The sequence below is a fragment of the Halyomorpha halys genome, unplaced genomic scaffold (assembly GCF_000696795.3).
Source record: "Halyomorpha halys isolate HHAL.00 unplaced genomic scaffold, Hhal_1.1 Scaffold603.1, whole genome shotgun sequence".
Lineage (NCBI taxonomy): Eukaryota > Metazoa > Arthropoda > Insecta > Hemiptera > Pentatomidae > Halyomorpha > Halyomorpha halys.
The window spans coordinates 273,859-281,976 of NW_027104911.1; the positions used below are offsets into that span (position 1 = coordinate 273,859).

Genomic DNA, 8,118 nt, shown 5'->3' on the forward strand with positions numbered 1-8,118 from the left:
TTCTATCGGGCTTAAAAAAACACCCTATATAAACTTTCATAAAATTTTTAGTTTAACTCTTTTCCTTTAAAACGGAAGCTCGGTTATTGGAAACTCAACTGTACATGAATTTTAAATCTAACTAATCAGTTAACCTCGGGTTTCAATTTGTCATAGTATACTGTTTCCTTATGCAGAGGAGAAGGTATGGTCGACCCGCGTGCCTCTGGTATAGATAAGGCCATCTAGATCAAACGTGCCGCCACTTTTTCTACCAGCTAGTGTTACACCGGCAACTGGAGTCTCTTCTTTTATCTCGCCGCCGTCCGGGAAGGAGGAAGTGCGCTCTGCAATCAATTAACTCATTACACATGCATTTATTTATTCTAAGTCTAGCTATTTACTTTCATTTTCATAATAATAATCATTAATAGTTTTGTTTTATTGCCACTAAACATATCATAAAGAAACATTAATCGATAATAAACCCCATATGATTGAAGAGTGGGGTATAAAGATTAATAGAGAATTTTGATTAGGGCAATTCCTTGTATTTCCTAAACGGGAAATATAAATAAGATATTTTAAACAAACTAGACCAATTCCTAATATTAGCTTATTTTACTATGTAGATGTCAGTAATGTTTTCAAATACTGTTCTATTAGTAAATCTTTTCTAGAACTGAAAGTGACACTTCTATTATGGATTATCAGAGGTGAAACGTGAAGGGTAGAATATTTATTGATAAAAAACAGACTCGCGAACATTTTCTATTCTGAGGACTTATTATTATCTGAGGATTTATGTTTTTTATTTCTAACTTGCATAAAAAGCTCCCCTTCTAGTAAGGAATAAATAAAGAAATAAGTAAATAAATAAATAAGGAATAAAATAAATTATTTTTTTTCTATCTAATTATTTTTGGTGTTGGGTATGATCTTGAGATTGTAACGTCGTAGTATATATATCCACCAATTGTTGTTGAAACTGATCTTTTTTAGTGTAAGATGTGTGAATAGCTTCAAAGAATGTTGAGTAAATTACACTTCTATCTCTTATTCTGTATTCAAATTATTTGAAATACCTCCTTAAGTCATACAGCAACATTTTCTTTCATTGTAAAATTTTAATAATCATACACAATTTCCCTAACTCTTTTTCGCAAACAAATGAAATGCAAATTTATAGTCTAAATTGAATGAGTCATTTGAAACATAAGATTCGTTTGTACCGAATTTTTGCTTTCTTACTGGCGTCAGAAGAGGAGCTTTTTATGCAAGTTAGAAATAAAAAAACATAAATCCTTAGATAATAATAATAAGTCCTCAGAATAGACAATGTTTACTCAAATTTTACATTTTGGACTTTGAAAGAACAAAATTTGTTCACGAGTCAATATCAATAAATATTCTGCCACAACTTTGAGCAATAAGTAATAGTGATAAATGATCACATTCATGCCAAAATAAATAAATAAATGGAAAATATAAAAAAAATATATATAAATAAATAAAATCTTTATATATATTTATAGACATAGAGATAGAAAAAATAAGCATGATGAAACTATGTACATAAAGAAATGAGGATAAAATAAAATAAGTAAAATTTTGAACTAATACAACTATAAAAAAAATTATAATAATTAAAAATAATGTAATTAAGTCAGCATTAATTACATTTATACTATTCTGTACAATATTTACACTCTCGACCTAAGGATCCTCAAGCCCACTCCACCCACGCATTTGGGATCTTCAGGATCTCAGCGCACCCCTCTCACCGCGTCACTGATGATGTCTGTCAAATATGTTCGAGCATAACCGATTGAACCGTTAATCCGATTTTTATGAAATTTTCAAGGATTTCCTCGTTACACCGATATTTCGAAAGCAGTCCTAATTTGAAAGGAAGTTGAGGATTAGTGTGAAACTGGTCCAGTATTAGTTTTACCAAATTCTCTCCACTACTTTCGCTTCACCGAGCTCAAAAATATATTTCTTGACATGCATGTTTCAAATAGGATTTCTCCCGTAGATTTTACTATAATTTAAACTTGAGATAGAGGTTATTATCTACCGACCTGCCCAGTGGAAATGGTGGAGGAGGGCTTACACTAAACCGACCTATGTACTTGGCGGTTTTTGTTTATAAGTAAACGTTTATATTAGATTAAGAATTTGATGTATTTAAAATACACTTGAAATTGGCCTTACGCTAGCCTACCGGATGGTTGTGTTATAAAATTTGTTAGAAGAAACATTTTTAAAAATAGGACATCAAGTGTAGAAAATTGGAGAAAATTTTGTTGATTTTAAATTATAAGAAATACATGATTAGATGTCTCAAAATTTATTCTGTAATTTTTCAATTATAACTAGATATTTAACATAGATCATTTTCCAAATGATTTATACTGGTTTATGATATTTGTTTTTAAAAGAGAATATTATTCATTAAATAAATAACAATAAATCAATAAACATATATATAAATGAATCGAGATTAGTTTTTTCTCTGTGATGAATATTTCCTTTGATCCGACGGAAATGACAAAACCCGAGAGCGCATGTGGATATTGGAGTCCCGTAATGCGATCCTCGACGTTTCTGTGCACTGACATCCAACACCAGCTGCTCTATTGAAGCCACCGTTCGTGTTTCAGGTCTGACGCCAATGTTGAGGAAAGCTTTAGGCTTTGGAAACATGATAGTTTGTTTAATAGTTATATATATAAAAAACTATGAAAAGGGTTTTCTGGGTGTATATTTGTTGGTTATTACTTTTTTTGAACAATTCCAATCAGCCGGTATTGGTTTGGGATTATTATTATTGGTACGGTTTGTGAAAAATTATAATTTATTAATATCCATTTTTCTTTTTATATCTTTAATAAAACAAATTAAATTAGTTCTTGATCTTTCGAAAAAAAATGGAATCAATCTTCTAAGTGGAAGAGTGTAGATCAGTACTTCGAAAATATATTCTGAGTAAATCTGTATCATTCTGTTTCATCAACCATTTCCCTATTGTAATAGAAGTTTTATTTTTCAATTTAGAAGTTACTTAGTTCGCGCCTTCTGTCAAAAAACTTAAAAGTTAGAATTTACAAAACTATTGACCTTTCCACTGTTTTTACGGATGTAAAACGTGACCTTTTACACTAAAGGAAGAACAGTAGGTTTTTTACGAAAAAAAAAAAAAAAAATACCATGTAAAATAGTCGGACAGATAAAAGAAGACGGAAGAATTTAGAAGGATGAACACATAACGCTGAATTGTGGTAACTGCGCTTCGTAACTATAATTCAGATCATAAAATTGCCGCGAATAAGTATGGCGTGTAAGTTTGTGGGACTAAATAACGATCGCAACCCTAACATGTTGATAAACTCTGAACAGACGGGTAAACATCCAAGGGGTAGACCGAAGATTGTTTTAAGTCCGATTTGGTAGAATTGGGTTTGGAGGGGCGTCACTTGACAGATGTTTGTAAAGAACGATTGGCAGTATCTGCAGCGAACCTTCAGGTTAGCCAAGGATTTATTATTATTAATGGACGTTTAGCTTCTAATATAAAGGAATGGATTACATGCCACAAAACGCATACCTCAAATATGCAATGTAAACATAGCCAAGTTAATTTTGAGTAAAGTTTCAATATTTTTTTTTTCACTTCAAGGACCACATGAAAATCATTTTTGATTCATCCTCACACCATTTTTGATTCCTCCTGGACTGCTCCTCTCGCCCTTCCTCAGTCCATTTTCCCCCTTATCTCTCCTTCCTTCTCACAAGAACCCAAACCTCTTTTAGTTTATTCCCAAAGTGCTCTCTATTCAAGCTGTCTTCAACCGTTATTTTTAGTCTACTTAGTTCCTCTTTCACTTGTTTTACATATCCTCCTATACTTTTATAGGTGCAGACATTGTTGAATTTTTTTTATTTAGTCTCTCATTTTTCATTCTGACCATGTGCCCGTAAAATCTCAGCCTCTTGCTCCTGATGATTGTTTCTAGGTCCTCCTAATTCCTATATATTTCCTCATTGGATTTTCTCCTATTCCCCTCTTGCGTTATTTTGGGTCAGTGAATCCTCCTCTCAATCTTCAGGACACTCTCCAGGCTCGGAAGGCTGACTGTTTCTATACCATACAGTATCACTGGCCTTACTACTGTATTGTAATGTCTTTTCAATAATTTATTTTATAATAAATTTTCCAACAAACATAAAAATTCTTTTTGATTGGTTTTTATGTTATGATCCATTTTGAATGAATTGGTATGGAAGTAGTTTGTAAGATGTGTTCGGATTTGCTCAGACAAAGTCTGATAACGTTTGCTGCAAAACCTAACTGAGTTACTTAATTTAAAGTATAATCAGTACCTATGTATTGCTATAGTTTTTTTCCTGAAATATGTTTTTCTGTTTCAATGATTGAAGACGATAAGTTTCGTTTTTAGACTTTCCCCAAAAGGTGCTCATTATATATTTGTTTACTATTTCACCAACAAAATATAATTTGACCATCTCTTTTTTTATTTAGAATTTTCCAGTCAAGCAGTGGGTTTCCTTAACCTAAATTTTTTACGGATTCCTTCCAGATCACCCTGAAATTATAAAATAGGTCAAAACTAGGATAAATATAAAATAAAAACATTTCTGCTATTAGTAATTAAATCATAATAAAATTATATACAAGCTGATAAGAGAACCCAAGAAATATATTCTTTCGATTAATTATTTTTGTACAATCCTTTGTGCAATATTAAGGAGCAAACTTATCTACTATCAAGGAAACTTGAAGGAGCGGTCTGGGAGTGATGACTATAGCTCTAATCACTGCAGTTTCTTTTCAGCTTGGAGCAAGTTTCTGTTGCAAGATATCGCGTTAATTATTTTTTCTTGGACGGCAAGAATCTATAAGTATTATAGACCGGTCTTGAGGAAAATTTCTGAAACTAAAGAAAAAAAAAAGAACAAAAGATTGGAGTCGAAGTAGATAGGGTCCTTGATAAATTACTCAACTGCGATACGATCCAAGCCATTTGTCCCTGAGCGGGTAAGGGAATACTGGACATTAATTAGCCGGATGGTAAAAGGAGTAGGATGATAAATCGAGGAAGAAGAAGAAGAAGAGGATACAGATGGAGGAGAGGACGGATAAGAGACTATAAATATAGAATGTTCCTCGGCTCAGGTTACAGCCTCATTCACAATTAGCTAGGTGTCGGCTTACCAAGGGAACCGGATCCTCTTCAACATTTTTAGTAAGTTAACGGTTTTATTACACTGGCTAGGGAGCAAATGCGTCCCAACTCCTCCTCTAACTTCTCCCAACTTGCTAATATTGGTTTCCTTGGAAATATTATCTAGCCTTAATCGGGTTTACTCTCGAAGGAAATTCCGTTGTGCTACGATAAGGATACTCCACTATTACAGGATATATTGATTACGTAAAAATATATTACATGTATTGATTACAGTACATTAACTCTTATTTTGACATATAGAAATAATTTTACGTTTTCTATTATGGTGTTATTGGTGATACTAAACTACCCATTATATGTGTATATATATATATTTAGTTCGATAGCCTACGGCAAAATGTTGACATGTTAAAACATTTTGAAGAGTTTCATAACCAAGTTTATAAAAAAAAATCTAAAAAAAAAAAAAACTACTATGCATAATCAACTTTTTTGACAAGCATGCTTGAGAGTATATATGATTGGTAATTTTCGCAAGCATAATCATAAGGAAGAGAAAGTATAATGCAGCCCAATAGTTTGAAAATCAAAAATCTTTGGTATTTTTAATATAAATTTTTCAAATTGATGACATGCGAATTTAGAATTTTGAAATATCAAATATCAAACCATATACAATAATCTTTAAAATGAGCTTCAAAAAATCTCTCTAACATAATCTGTTAACGCTGAGCAACACCATTACTTTATGAGAAAATGATTGCCACCTCAACCGATGACTACAACTGACAGTGGTTCTTAGACCCAATGGTCTGCCCTAAAATTTCATGCCTTATCAATTGACACATAGTCGATTTACCAACAATTTGTGTTAAAAGAAATATCGTGGAAGCTCTTGTGCCGAATTTAGTCTCCACCTAATGTTTGTTCTCTATTAGAAATATATTTTTTGAGTCTCTTCATTCTTTATGTGTGAAATGCGTCGAAACATTTGGTTTCCCACATAGTGAAAATTATTGTCATTAAATAAATTTTGCTCATGATTAGCCAGTGCCCTATTTCGATTATTTATTTCAGTGACCTTTTTCCTCGCAAAATATTTTTTTCTTATATCATATTTTAGAAAAAGATAAGGGATTTTGAAGCTGATAGCTAGCGAAATCTTGAACATATTTCATGTATATACTGTGTATAAAAAAAATAAATATATAAATATCTTACAAGAATATATTACTCATATGATTAATAAATTATAACTTCATTATAAATAAAATTATTATCAGTTGACGTATGGTATGTTGCACGAGGAAACTGCTCGAAGGACATATGTGAATTTCTCAAGCTCTCTTAAAATTCGCTTCTCGGGTAGGTAACAACAAAACTTCACCAAAAAAAAAGTCTGTAAGGGTTCTTCTTTTCTTTTTTGTTTCTAATGTCAAATGATACAATGTGCCATATTTAAGGATAATAAGTACTATTGATTATTTGTCGATTAATTTCATATAAAAAAATGTTTAGAAACACAAAAATATATATTCAAAGTATTAAAAAAACATCTTTTTAAAAACTATTTTGTTTATTTTTTTAAGTTATCACACCTTCAATTAACTACTACTATTTAAAAGCTATTTATAAACTTTTTGTATTTATTTCTGTTGTTGTTTTTGGAAAACTTGTATTGTTAAGTATTGTACTACTTAGCTGACGCCAACTATGTTTTTAAGGAAAACTTTCGGAATGAATTATAACCATTTATTGCTCTATTCATTCTAACGAACTTGATTATATTATTATTTATTACTTATCTTACTTCTTGAATATTACTTATCTACACTTTCTTGAAACTGGTTATTATTGTTTAAATAAAATTAATTTGATCTAATTTCAAAACAATAAATAATGAAATAATAATAATCAAAATAATAATATATATATAAATCAACAATTTTATTTTTAGCTTGCAATTTTTTATTTTTATTATAAAAATTGTTGGATTATATATATTATTATCATTTTTGACAAAATTTTAATTAAAAAATGAATAAAATTGATAATGAGAATGTTGTAATAACCTGATAACCAGAAGATGAGGGAAAATATTCTATAACGTTGTTAAATGAAATAAAGATGTTTTTATGACAATTCTATAGGAAGTACCTTCTTCTTAGCAATCAAATACATATAAAATTATTCTAGAAAATTTTATTTTGGATCCGATAACGTCACTGCCTCAATATAATATTGATGATACATTATTGTGCCCTGTAGTTGAAATAACTAATTCCTGAGTCATCTATCTCACTCGTACCTTGGAAAAATTCGAATAAATAATAATTATTCATTTTTACAAAATTTATTACAATGATGAGGTACCTCATCTATCACTTAAAAACATAAACCAATATAAATTGCATCAATGAAAAGCACTGGCTAAATAGCAACATTTGAAGGAATTAGAGCCTCTCATCGAAGAGTGGAGTAGAGAAGGGGGAAGGAAGAACAGACCGGAGTAGGTGGAGACACAGGAGCTCCTTGCAGTTGCTGATCTCCTGGTAGCAAGGCCAGAATTTAGCGCTAGATTGAAGGGCAGCCTCGGCGGACAGACAGCCGCTGACATCTCCAATTGGTGTCGGTGCCTTGAGGTGATTATTAAGGTGGTCAATGAAGACCCCAAATGTTCGGAGAAGTGCGTTCTTGGCCAGGCTTGGTACCAAGGCACCATCATCTAGCAGGAGCTCACTGCATTGCTCTCGACTCACTTATAATGGCCCCCTCTCTTAGCTCAATGCATCTCTTACTCCTTTCCAGCAAATATGTTTTTTATTTTATTTTTTTCATTTTTAATATAATATATTACGTTCAATAGTAATATTACGTTTCATATTATTATTTATCTTATATAATTTATTTAAATATATTACTATAA

General features: G+C 31.2%; 1 protein-coding gene and 1 long non-coding RNA gene across 2 annotated transcripts in view; one reads left to right on the plus strand and one right to left on the minus strand.

The window, feature by feature from the left end:
- The window catches only part of Sobp (Sine oculis-binding protein), an 84,226-nt gene that overhangs the window by 52,401 nt on the left and 23,707 nt on the right, over nt 1-8,118 (plus strand). The window lies entirely within an intron of this gene.
- The window catches only part of LOC136795452 (uncharacterized), a 10,087-nt gene continuing 2,002 nt past the window's right edge, over nt 34-8,118 (minus strand). Inside the window, exons 2-3 of the long non-coding RNA XR_010843072.1 lie at nt 4,366-4,589; nt 34-326 (exon numbers count right to left, since the gene is read on the minus strand). This is a non-coding gene — a long non-coding RNA (uncharacterized lncRNA). The remainder of the gene's footprint in view (nt 327-4,365; nt 4,590-8,118) is intronic.